Raw genomic sequence first — 10,078 nt, 5'->3', positions numbered from 1 at the left:
CTACCAAAACTTTGCCACGTAAACTCACTACAGGTGGGGATGAAGGGAGTCAGAAACCTCTATGATGCTGAAAGTCACTACATTGTATGAAATTACAGCAATCAGGAACCTTTTTACAATGCTGGAGTCATTACACTGTATGAAAATATAGATTTGGTCACTGGATGCAGGATTTGAACTAAGTAAATTTGCAGATAATATTATATTAGGAGGAGCTGTTGACTCCCTTGAGTCACAATATTAGAAGGACAGAACTATGAGTATCCAAATGAGGGCAGCAAAATGGTGAAGACAAGAAGTATGAGGAGCATCTGAGATTACTTGATTTGTTCACCTTGCAGATGAGAAGGCTGAGGAGTGACCTCATTGTAGTCTACAGCTTCCTCACAAGAGGGAGTGTAGGGGGAGGTGCCGATTTCTCTCTGATGATGTAAATCAAGTAATAGGACCTGAAGGAATGGCATGAGGGTAGGACAGGACTTGATGATCCATTTTCTGCCATGCATGAAAAGTAACTAGTAGTTAACAATATGATAGGGTAAACATTTATGCTCCACCTCCAAGGCAATACTGGAAAAATAATGCTGTCAAGGTAGATATCAATCAGAAAGAGAGGAAAGGAGTGTTGCTTCCTGGAAAAAAATCTGTGTTGTTGTTAAATCACCATCATCAACAAAATCTATTGGCACTTATGACATCAGAAACAGTAACCAATGACTAACCAACCAATGACTTGAGTAATGATGGGATGATGACTGCTTGTTTTTCCTTTCAGTATTACACGTCATTCCAAAATTATTTTTTCCTCTTGAATCCTTAAGTTACTACTGTTTCCTAAAAAACAAACCAGCAAACAAACAGAAAACCACAACTAACTACCAAAAAACAGCTAACCACCAAAAAACAACTGACCAAACAAGATCTGCACAATTGTTCTGTATTTCTACCTTTCTTATTCCTCTACAGACATTTTCAAATGCTCTTTCTCACAAGTCAGCAATTTCCCAAGCCAGCATTTCATAGATGTTTCAGGTGAGTTTTTGGATCCTTACAACAAAAGCAGCTTAATTGAATAGCATGAATTGCAGGGAAAGTTACCGTGACAGAGGTTACAGTCTTTGGAGGCTATAGAGAAAAGGGGTTACATACATAAGATGATTTTTGAAACCAAAAATTGCCCAAAGAACTATTCATACATCTTTAAATATGTAATGGATGAAAAAAATACATCTGAACCTTAACTATTATCTTAAATATTGGTTAATTAATACTTTTCCAGCATGCAAATATGTCCCCAAAAAGGAAAAATTACAAAATATAAATATCTATTTTAGAGTTGTTTTTATCAGAAGGTAATGCATCTGGTTTTAGCTTCAGAACCACTAAGGTAACACATCACAATTACTTTAATTTTGCATGTTTAACTAATACAGGACAAACTTGAACGTTCACTGGATTAATGGGTTGCTGTATATTTTATATGTTGTATAGAAAAAAAAAAAAAAAAAAAAGTGAGAACAACAGCAACAAAACCCATTAATATTTACGTCTTTCATCTAACTACTGAGAAATACTCCTGAAAGGCAGAATATTCAGTTGGCCAGCACATTAAATAACAAAGTTATTTGTCAGAAAACCATTATCATAATTATTTATGCAGGATTTATAATTATGTTATTCCATTCCTGGGAAGACTGGCTTTGGTACATTTTTTCAAAATTATTAGAAATGGATTGTGATAAAGTTTAAGCTTTTCTGCTTAAAATTACCATTTCACAATAGCAACATTTTTTATATTTTTTTTTATTCCTTTATCTTGCTTATGTATGATAGCTTAGCTGAATTAATATTTTAAGACTACAGAATAACTAGTTATCAAGGGTATTAAAAACTCTGTACTTTTAGACAGTTTATCAGATAATTTAGGGTTCTGTTTGTTGTTGGTGGTTGTAGTGGTGGTGGTTGCAGGGGGGTTCATTAGAAAGGCTAGAGAGAAGCGATGTATAACATAGTTCCTCAAATATATAAATTGGTTCCTGTGTCTGAATGCCATATATTTTACTTGACTTTGAAACAAATCACTTGGAGCTCAGTTATATGTTTTGCAAAATTTTAGCTGGAAAGAAGGTGAAAAGGTGAACACCCACTGGATATACCTGAAGCATTGTTTATAAGTTTAAGTCTACATAAAAGACAGCTGAGATTATTGTATGGATTTGTATGAAGTTACTAAGACAAAGATCTACCCACACTGCTGCCAAAGCAGGCATCCTGGATAGCTTGTATTCCAGCTTCTAGCTTTTGAGCAAGCTTATTCTTTCACTAGCTTATGGAAAAAAATTGCCATTTCCCAGGATTAATTTAATGACTATATGTATAATATTGTAACAGAAAGAATATCAATAATGTACTAGAATATACATTAATTTTGTGGTTGAAAAGACAGCAGAAGGTTGAATAAATGTCATTCACAATGTATGAACTCAAACTGAATGAAAGCCGAGTAAAATTTGCCTATAATAATACTACTGATTTTTCATTTCTTTGTAATTAGACTTTAAAGGTTTTTCATTTTGTTTGCTTTCACCCTCCTCTATTTATTTCTGCGATTTCAAATCATCTAATGCCTTAAACTCTCTGTCACTGCTTTCAGATTTATCTTGAGCTGTTCTCTTCCTGTATTGATTACCACTGAACTACAGGAGATCTTCTATCATATTTTCTTCTGTACTGAAACATTGATATAGGATGTAAACAGCTCAGAAAGAGATTGCAGCACTAGTTCTTTAATCAGATTCTCACTAAAGACCAATATACTCTACAAATTGCCATCCATAGTGACATCTAACCTATAAATTTCTATCTCAGCAATCACTGCAGCAACATCTGTAAAGCCTTTTACAGACAATTAAAGGTAGACATTAAGAATTTACCTCCATAACTATATAGTCTTTAGAACTAAGGATTAACTAGCTGGGACCCAACTAGAGATTAACTAGCTGGGAAACTAACTGCTTTCAAAGCACTTTTTTTTTTTTTTTTTTTTTTTTTTTAATGTTATTGAATTGGCACAGTCATTGTTTTATCTGATGTCAGAACTGGTGACCCCAAACAAAATGTAGAGTTAAACAGCAAATGAAGGTAGCCTATAAACAAAAGTGCATTTAGGGATCAATATCCTTACAGTAGAAATAACTGTATCTGACCTAGGTTATGGGAAGCTTTCAGAAAAATGGTACCTGAAGATCACGCTAGATTTTGCAGGTAAACCTATACTTTTCCTTTCCTTATTATCAGGAACTGGACAATAGGACAGTAAAACTCCAATGCAGAAAGAGAAGGTGGGGCAGATAATTAAGTGTCTTCCAGTGAAACTTTATTAGTAGTATTACTATTAGTATTAAATTTTCTCTATAGAGTTAAAAAGAGAAATGTTTTGGAATCTATATATATTCACCCTAGATATTTTAAATGAATTATCATTGAAAAAGATGTTCACATATACTTCGGGTACTCGTTGCCACGCATAGAAAAAATGCATGATTTCTTATTGGGTGCTAGGCCACACACAGTCTGGAAGAGATTTGCTTTGATTTGATGTTGACCCTTCTCCCTGTTATTAAAATTAAAAATACAAAGGCATCTTTGGACATCCAGGTCTGCATTTCCAAATTGCTGATTCTTGTTAGCCCTGTACTATTCTTTGTCTTTTCTTCTTTCTATATAGCTTTTTGTTCCTCATAACCCAATGCTGAAAGCAGAAAGAGTTGTCAAGCTTCTATCACCTTTGCCAAACATTTTATGTTTATGAAGTTCTCCTGGTTGACCCAGACCAGTACAGGTGAGTGACCTAACTGGAAATCTGATGTGGAAAACGTATACAACAGTTGCATCATAAACCTCTGGCTCATGATGATCAAAATTACTACCAATCTTCACACCAACAGATAGATATTGTAGATAGTATTCACTAGGTGCTGCTGTACCTACTAGTATTAACCTGTTAAATACAGGTAGCATTGACTATGTTAATTCACTGACATTTATCATCAAGCACATAGGAAATACTGATTTTAAACATAGTATGAAAAGATTATTTTCTAAATCTTTGGTCTAGGTCTAATTTATTATTATTATTATTATTATTATTAGTGTAGTGCTGATCTTATTATTTTTTCTTCTCTATTTTTTTTCTTTTCTTTGTGTACTTCCCAGAGTTCCCATCTTTCCCCTCAGCTTTAATTCTATGTGGATTAATTAAGTACATTCAGACAGAATTCCCATATGTGGCAGTGAATAGTTTTGGAGTTGTATTAAAACTAAATACAATTAAGTAATTTTTGAAACCAAAATACAAAATTTCAAGGTTTTCATTTCAAGTTCCTTAGAGCTAGTATTCAAGTAAAGTGCTTTGCATGTGATTATGAAAACACACAAGCAGGAAAAAAGAAAGGTGATGAATGTTACATTATATATTTGTTTAATAAGGGAAAAAAAAAAAAAATATCTTGGCAATAAATAAGATCTAGTAAAAATATTATTTACTGCTGTTGGTAAGATCACAGTAAATAGTGATTCTTACATGTTATTCTTAAATTTATGAAAGTGTGTTAATATCTGTTCTAAAAGACCAAACAGAGACAGAACATGTCAGAAATGTATTTTTATCGTACTTTCTTAAGCCTTATCTGTCCCTAGAGATGTATTGTCCATTAACAAAGAGACTGAAATTAATAGCTTTCTTTATATATTCTATTTGTTTATTATGGTTTAGAGCTAATAATCAAAGGTCTAAAGAAGTGATGTGGCAGTTTTCATACAAGGCTGTTGATTTGATCGTAATGTCAGTTGTGTTGATGTGGTGATTATCTAAATGTTAATCAGTTTTGACTATCATATGCTTATCTTTTCTTAGTTCTGAGAGCAAATGTCATATCAAAAGATGAAGTAGAATATATGTATATATATAAAAGAGGAAAAATCCTCTGTTTAGTAAAGTTTTGAATTAAGTTATTTAATTATTTGCTTAGAAAAGCAAACCACCAAAACAATGAATTATTACAGTAAGTGAATAAAGGATAGAGAACGAACTTTGTTCAGGCTTGCTAGGCAGAGTGAACAGAAAATGCAAAATACAATACTTGAATATGGTAGTTGTTTGATGGTGATGAAGAAGTCTAAGTCTTAGATGTAGCAGAACAGAATAATTTATAGTTGGATATTGCCTGAGCAACTTTGATGTCATGGATGAAATTATATACTTCACTTGTATGAGAGAAACAGTAATATATTTTTGGATGAATGTGATCTAACATATCTCAATCAAAAGTAAGACAGAAACTTAACAAGATTCAAGATGGCAAGGTACATTTGAGCATTTACTGCATAGAGGACAGGGTAAGTCAGATGCATCAGGGAGACCCTCCCTTTGAATCACTAAGTGCAGAGTAACCCCCCTTGCTTATTAATTCCTTGAAGAAATAAGGATAAGGAGCCTAGGTGCAGCTGAATTCAATCCTAGTCCCAGACTTGCTCAACAGTTTATGTCTAAAGGTCATTTGTGCACAATCAAAGACATAATCTTAGCAAAATTTACGAAGTTTAGTAAGCCTTTAGTCACTTGCTGAGAATCAATTGTGTCAAGGAATCTCAAGTGAGGAGAGGGGTCATTGCAGCAGGCATGACCTTAAGAGGTATCCCTGCTCAAGGGGGGGGGGGGGGGGGGGGGGAGGGTGGTCTGTCATGCAGCCATCTGCCATGCAGAAAAGTTCTAAAGGCTCTCAAAATAGTCATAACATTTTTAGTGCATGCTCCATTGGCCCTCATTTGTTGAGCAAGACATCTATCAGTTTCTCCATCACCCAGTTTGAGCCAATACTGTGATTTCTATTTTCCTAAGCAAGGCCTTAGATATAGCCAGTACACTATTCACCATCTACCTGGACAAGACCTTGGGTGCAATGGCCTCTGTTTAAACAAAGTAATGGCCAGACTGAAGGCAGGGGCTGCAGAGCACACTGTCACATTTCAGAGATGAATAATCATAGAATCATAAAATCGTTAAGGTTGGAAAAGACCTTCAAGATCATCTAGTCTAACTGTCCACCTACTACCAATGTCACCCACCAAATCATGTCCCTAAGTATCATATCCAAGCTTTCCTTAAACACCCTGAGAGATGGTGACTTTACCACCTCCCTGGGCAACCCATTCCAATGCCTAACCACTCTTTCTGAGATTTTCTCCTAATTTCCAACATCCCCTGGCACAACTTGAGGCTATTTCCTCTCCTCCTATCACTAGTTATCTGCAATAAATGAGGACCACAAAATTGTGACATTTGCTGTTGGCAAAGGAGGATTTTGTCTCTTCTGCCCTTCAATTCCACATTGAATACAAATAAAAATGTGAAGTATAATCTTTACTGATGGCTCTTCCAAAAATACTAGATTGAATTCTGGCAGTCAAAAACCTTGTAGAAATTATTGGCTTCATTTTAGAGTGCTGTTAAATTTTGATTTTGGAAGTTTTCTAACCAAAGTAGATAAACCCAAATAAAGGACAAAACCCTAATCAGTCAATGAGTAAAAATATCAATTTTATTTTAATTTAGTTATCTAGTCAGCTAGTTTTTATTTTGCTACTTGAATAAAAAGAAATTTAAACAAGAGTCCCAGATGATTGGCTTGCTTCTACAGAAACTGGGATTCAGCAGTAGATCATGATAGGAGAAGAAATACATTTGGTAGCCAAAGGTAAAGACTAGTCTGAAATTAAATGTGTTAGGTTTTAGATCATGAACTGAAGGTTCTCACATTAAGAGATGTTAGGAACATAGTTGTAGGTTCTTGTAAGACTTCATGAATTCTGAACTAGAAAATCCTGGTAATGCTAGAAGTAAATTGGAAATGAGAAAAGAAGCTGGATAATGCTGTCCATTACTTGTAGTGTGACAATAACTTGTTAATATGATAGAGATGGAAAAAAAAAAAAAAAAAATGTAGTAAAGCTTGCAGTTTCAAGACAATTCAGATAATATGACGAAAAAGTCAAAAATAAGAATGATAAGGTAATAAAATTCCAAAACCCATAATGACCATACACACCATTATAATTATCATAGAATCACAGAATCACAGAATCACAGAACTGTAGGGGTTGGAAGGGACCTCAAGAGATCATCGTGCCCAACCCCCAAAATGCTGGAGTTCTTGAGTATTGTACTTGTTGAGTTAATATACTCAACATTATGCTGAGTAATGTTAGAATTGTTTATATTTCGTCATAGAAAAGTTTGTAGTAAATATAAATATAATATAAATATAAAATATAAATATAAAAATAAACCATGTTAATCAAGTAAACAAAATTTCAGTAAGAAAAAAGACAGGGCTTAGGCAAATATTAAAGATTTAGATAAACTTTTTTTTTTTTTTTTTTTTTTTTCCCCATGAAAATATCCTCTTATCCTCTTCTTCTGTCATACCATTTGAAAAATCTTAGTTTAACATAGATTCATAAATTGTAAAAGCAATTTGGAGTTGATTTTCAAGTAATGTCTCAGTAAAGATTCTCAAGTAATGCCACTTCCCCCACACTGTGAGACTTGCTACCTGTTCAAAGAATGTAAAGAGGGGAAAAGAGTAGAGGTTTCCATAGTAACCTTTAGTAGTTCAAATTAAAATTATATAAAATGAAGTCATTATCACTCAGCAACTAAGGAAGACAGCTCAGCAGATGAAGAAGCCAAGTTGTAAATGACAACCAGTGAGTATCTAGTATCTTGAGTATCTTTTTTCTTTTTTTTTTTTTTTCCTACCTAAAGTATTACTGTTCCTTTTTGGAAAAAATAACAATAATAATACTGTTCTATTGTGTTTAACAATTCCGAAATTTGATTTTTAATTCAGAAACAGTGTTAAGTACATCTTGTGACTTAGTGTTTGAGAATGCATGTTGGTATCCATGGTAACCCAGAAGATTGCAAAGATCACACTGTTCATTTATTGGGAATATGAACAGATTGTTGTCTCCTGGTAAACTGCAAAATGTCCTGTGGCTGGAAATATGGCTGGAAATAAAATAAAATAAAATAAAATAAAATAAAATAAAATAAAATAAAATAAAATAAAATAAAATAAAATAAAATAAATATAATAATAAAATAATAAAAGTATAAAAGAGCTTTCATTTCACTTGTCCTGCAGTAAAACTAGATAGATGATAGATAGATAGATAGATAGACAGATAGATAGATGGATAGATAGATAGATGTTTTCCACTCTAAAAATGCTAATATAAAATAACTTGAAAAGTCTTTTAAGTAATTCCTGAAAAGGTCCTGAGAGACCAAACTGACCTATTGAACAAAAATGATTTCTCATAATCAATAGAATAAAATAAATTCTTAAGGGGAGGAAGGGTGGAGAAACCACATCAAATGTTTTTGATAATTTCTTCTCCATCTTACCATCTAACTATAACTAGAGAGTCACTAGAAAGCTGTTGATCCCTAAGGGCTTTTACTGAGTTGCTGACTGTGGGTGAAAAATGTATCGGAACACATTGTAATTAGGTTACCTCTTTATACAGATAACCTGATACAAGTAAATATGAAATAAACATATTTCAGCTGAGGGAGAAAGGGGCTTGCTTCTTTGGGCCTTTTTTTGTTTGTTTGTTTTTCCCTGAATAAGCACTTACTGAGCATGAAAAAAATGTAGTATTTGTTTAACTTGATAATTTACCTTTAAAAGTCCTGCTATTAAAAATATCCTTATCCTTACTGGTAACCTAAGAAAACATGAACATGTATCTATTGGCAATTTTCCAAACCCCTTTGGGCTACTCAGTGAATAATCTGAAAACTGTTGATGGGAAGTAGTGAATGAATTCCACGCTGTTGCTTTGCTTGAACCCTCAGATTTTGAGCTTGAGACCTAGAAAACTGTCTTTATCTCAGCCCATGAATTCTCACACTTTTACCTTTCTGATTCTCTCCTCCATCCCATCTGGGTAGAGTGAGTGACTGGATATGTGGTACCAGAATTCCTGGATGGGAAAAATATATTGGCAGCATATGAAGTGGTTCAAGCTGCCTCAGAAGGGTTTTATACTGAAGCACAGCTGCTCTAAGCACCCCAACTGACAGTGCAGGGCTGGAAGTTCAAAGGGAGAGTCCCTTCAACACATCATGTTGAACAATAAAACTGGGGAGAAGTTGGCTTGGGGGGCTACCATTGCTCAGGGACTGACTGGGTGGGCATCTGTCGGTAGCTGGTAAACAATTCAACTGTGCAACACTTTGTTGTTGTTTTTGTTTTAATTTATAGCCAGACACCAGCCCAGGTGTGTGGCTATAGCTATTATCAAAGTGTTAAAAGCAAAGATGATAAGGAATCAAGCAAAGAGTAGAAACAAAAGCAGACACTAATAAACACTGGACTCAGACATACAGTAAGGCAAATAAGCCAAGCACACAAACTTGCCAATTAGCAGCTAAATACCCATAACATCTATAAATTTTGTCTAGCACACCCCACGTTCCAATCAAATACATCATCTCAAAACCTTTGATCCTCACATTGAGTACCAAAAAGGACTGTTGTGGTGTAACCCTGACAGACAGCTAAGTACCACATGGCTGTACCACATGGCTGTTCACTCACTCTCCCCAAGTGGAATGGGAGAGAGATAAAGGGGTGAGATAAAGATAGTTTACTAAGTACAGCAAAAGCTGTCCATGTAAGCAAGGCAAAAAACAAGGACTTCATTCACTACTTCCCTTCAGCTGACAAATATTCAGCCACTTCCAGAAAAGCAGGGCTTGTTACATGTAACAGTTTCTTGGGAAGGCAAATGACATCAGTCCAAACATCTTGCCCTTCCTCCTCTTTTACCCCAGCTTTTATTGCTGAGCATGATGTCATATTGTATGGGGTATCCCTTTGGTAAGTTTGGGTCAGCTATCCTGCTGTGTCCCTCCCATCTTCTTGTGTACCCCTAGCCACCTTACTAGCAGGACAGCATAAGAAGCAGATGTCCTCGACTCTGTAAGCACTGCAACAACTAAAACCTT

Source organism: Oxyura jamaicensis, chromosome 1, assembly GCF_011077185.1.
Source record: "Oxyura jamaicensis isolate SHBP4307 breed ruddy duck chromosome 1, BPBGC_Ojam_1.0, whole genome shotgun sequence".
NCBI classification, from domain to species: Eukaryota; Metazoa; Chordata; class Aves; order Anseriformes; family Anatidae; genus Oxyura; species Oxyura jamaicensis.
This window is presented reverse-complemented; position numbering follows the sequence as displayed.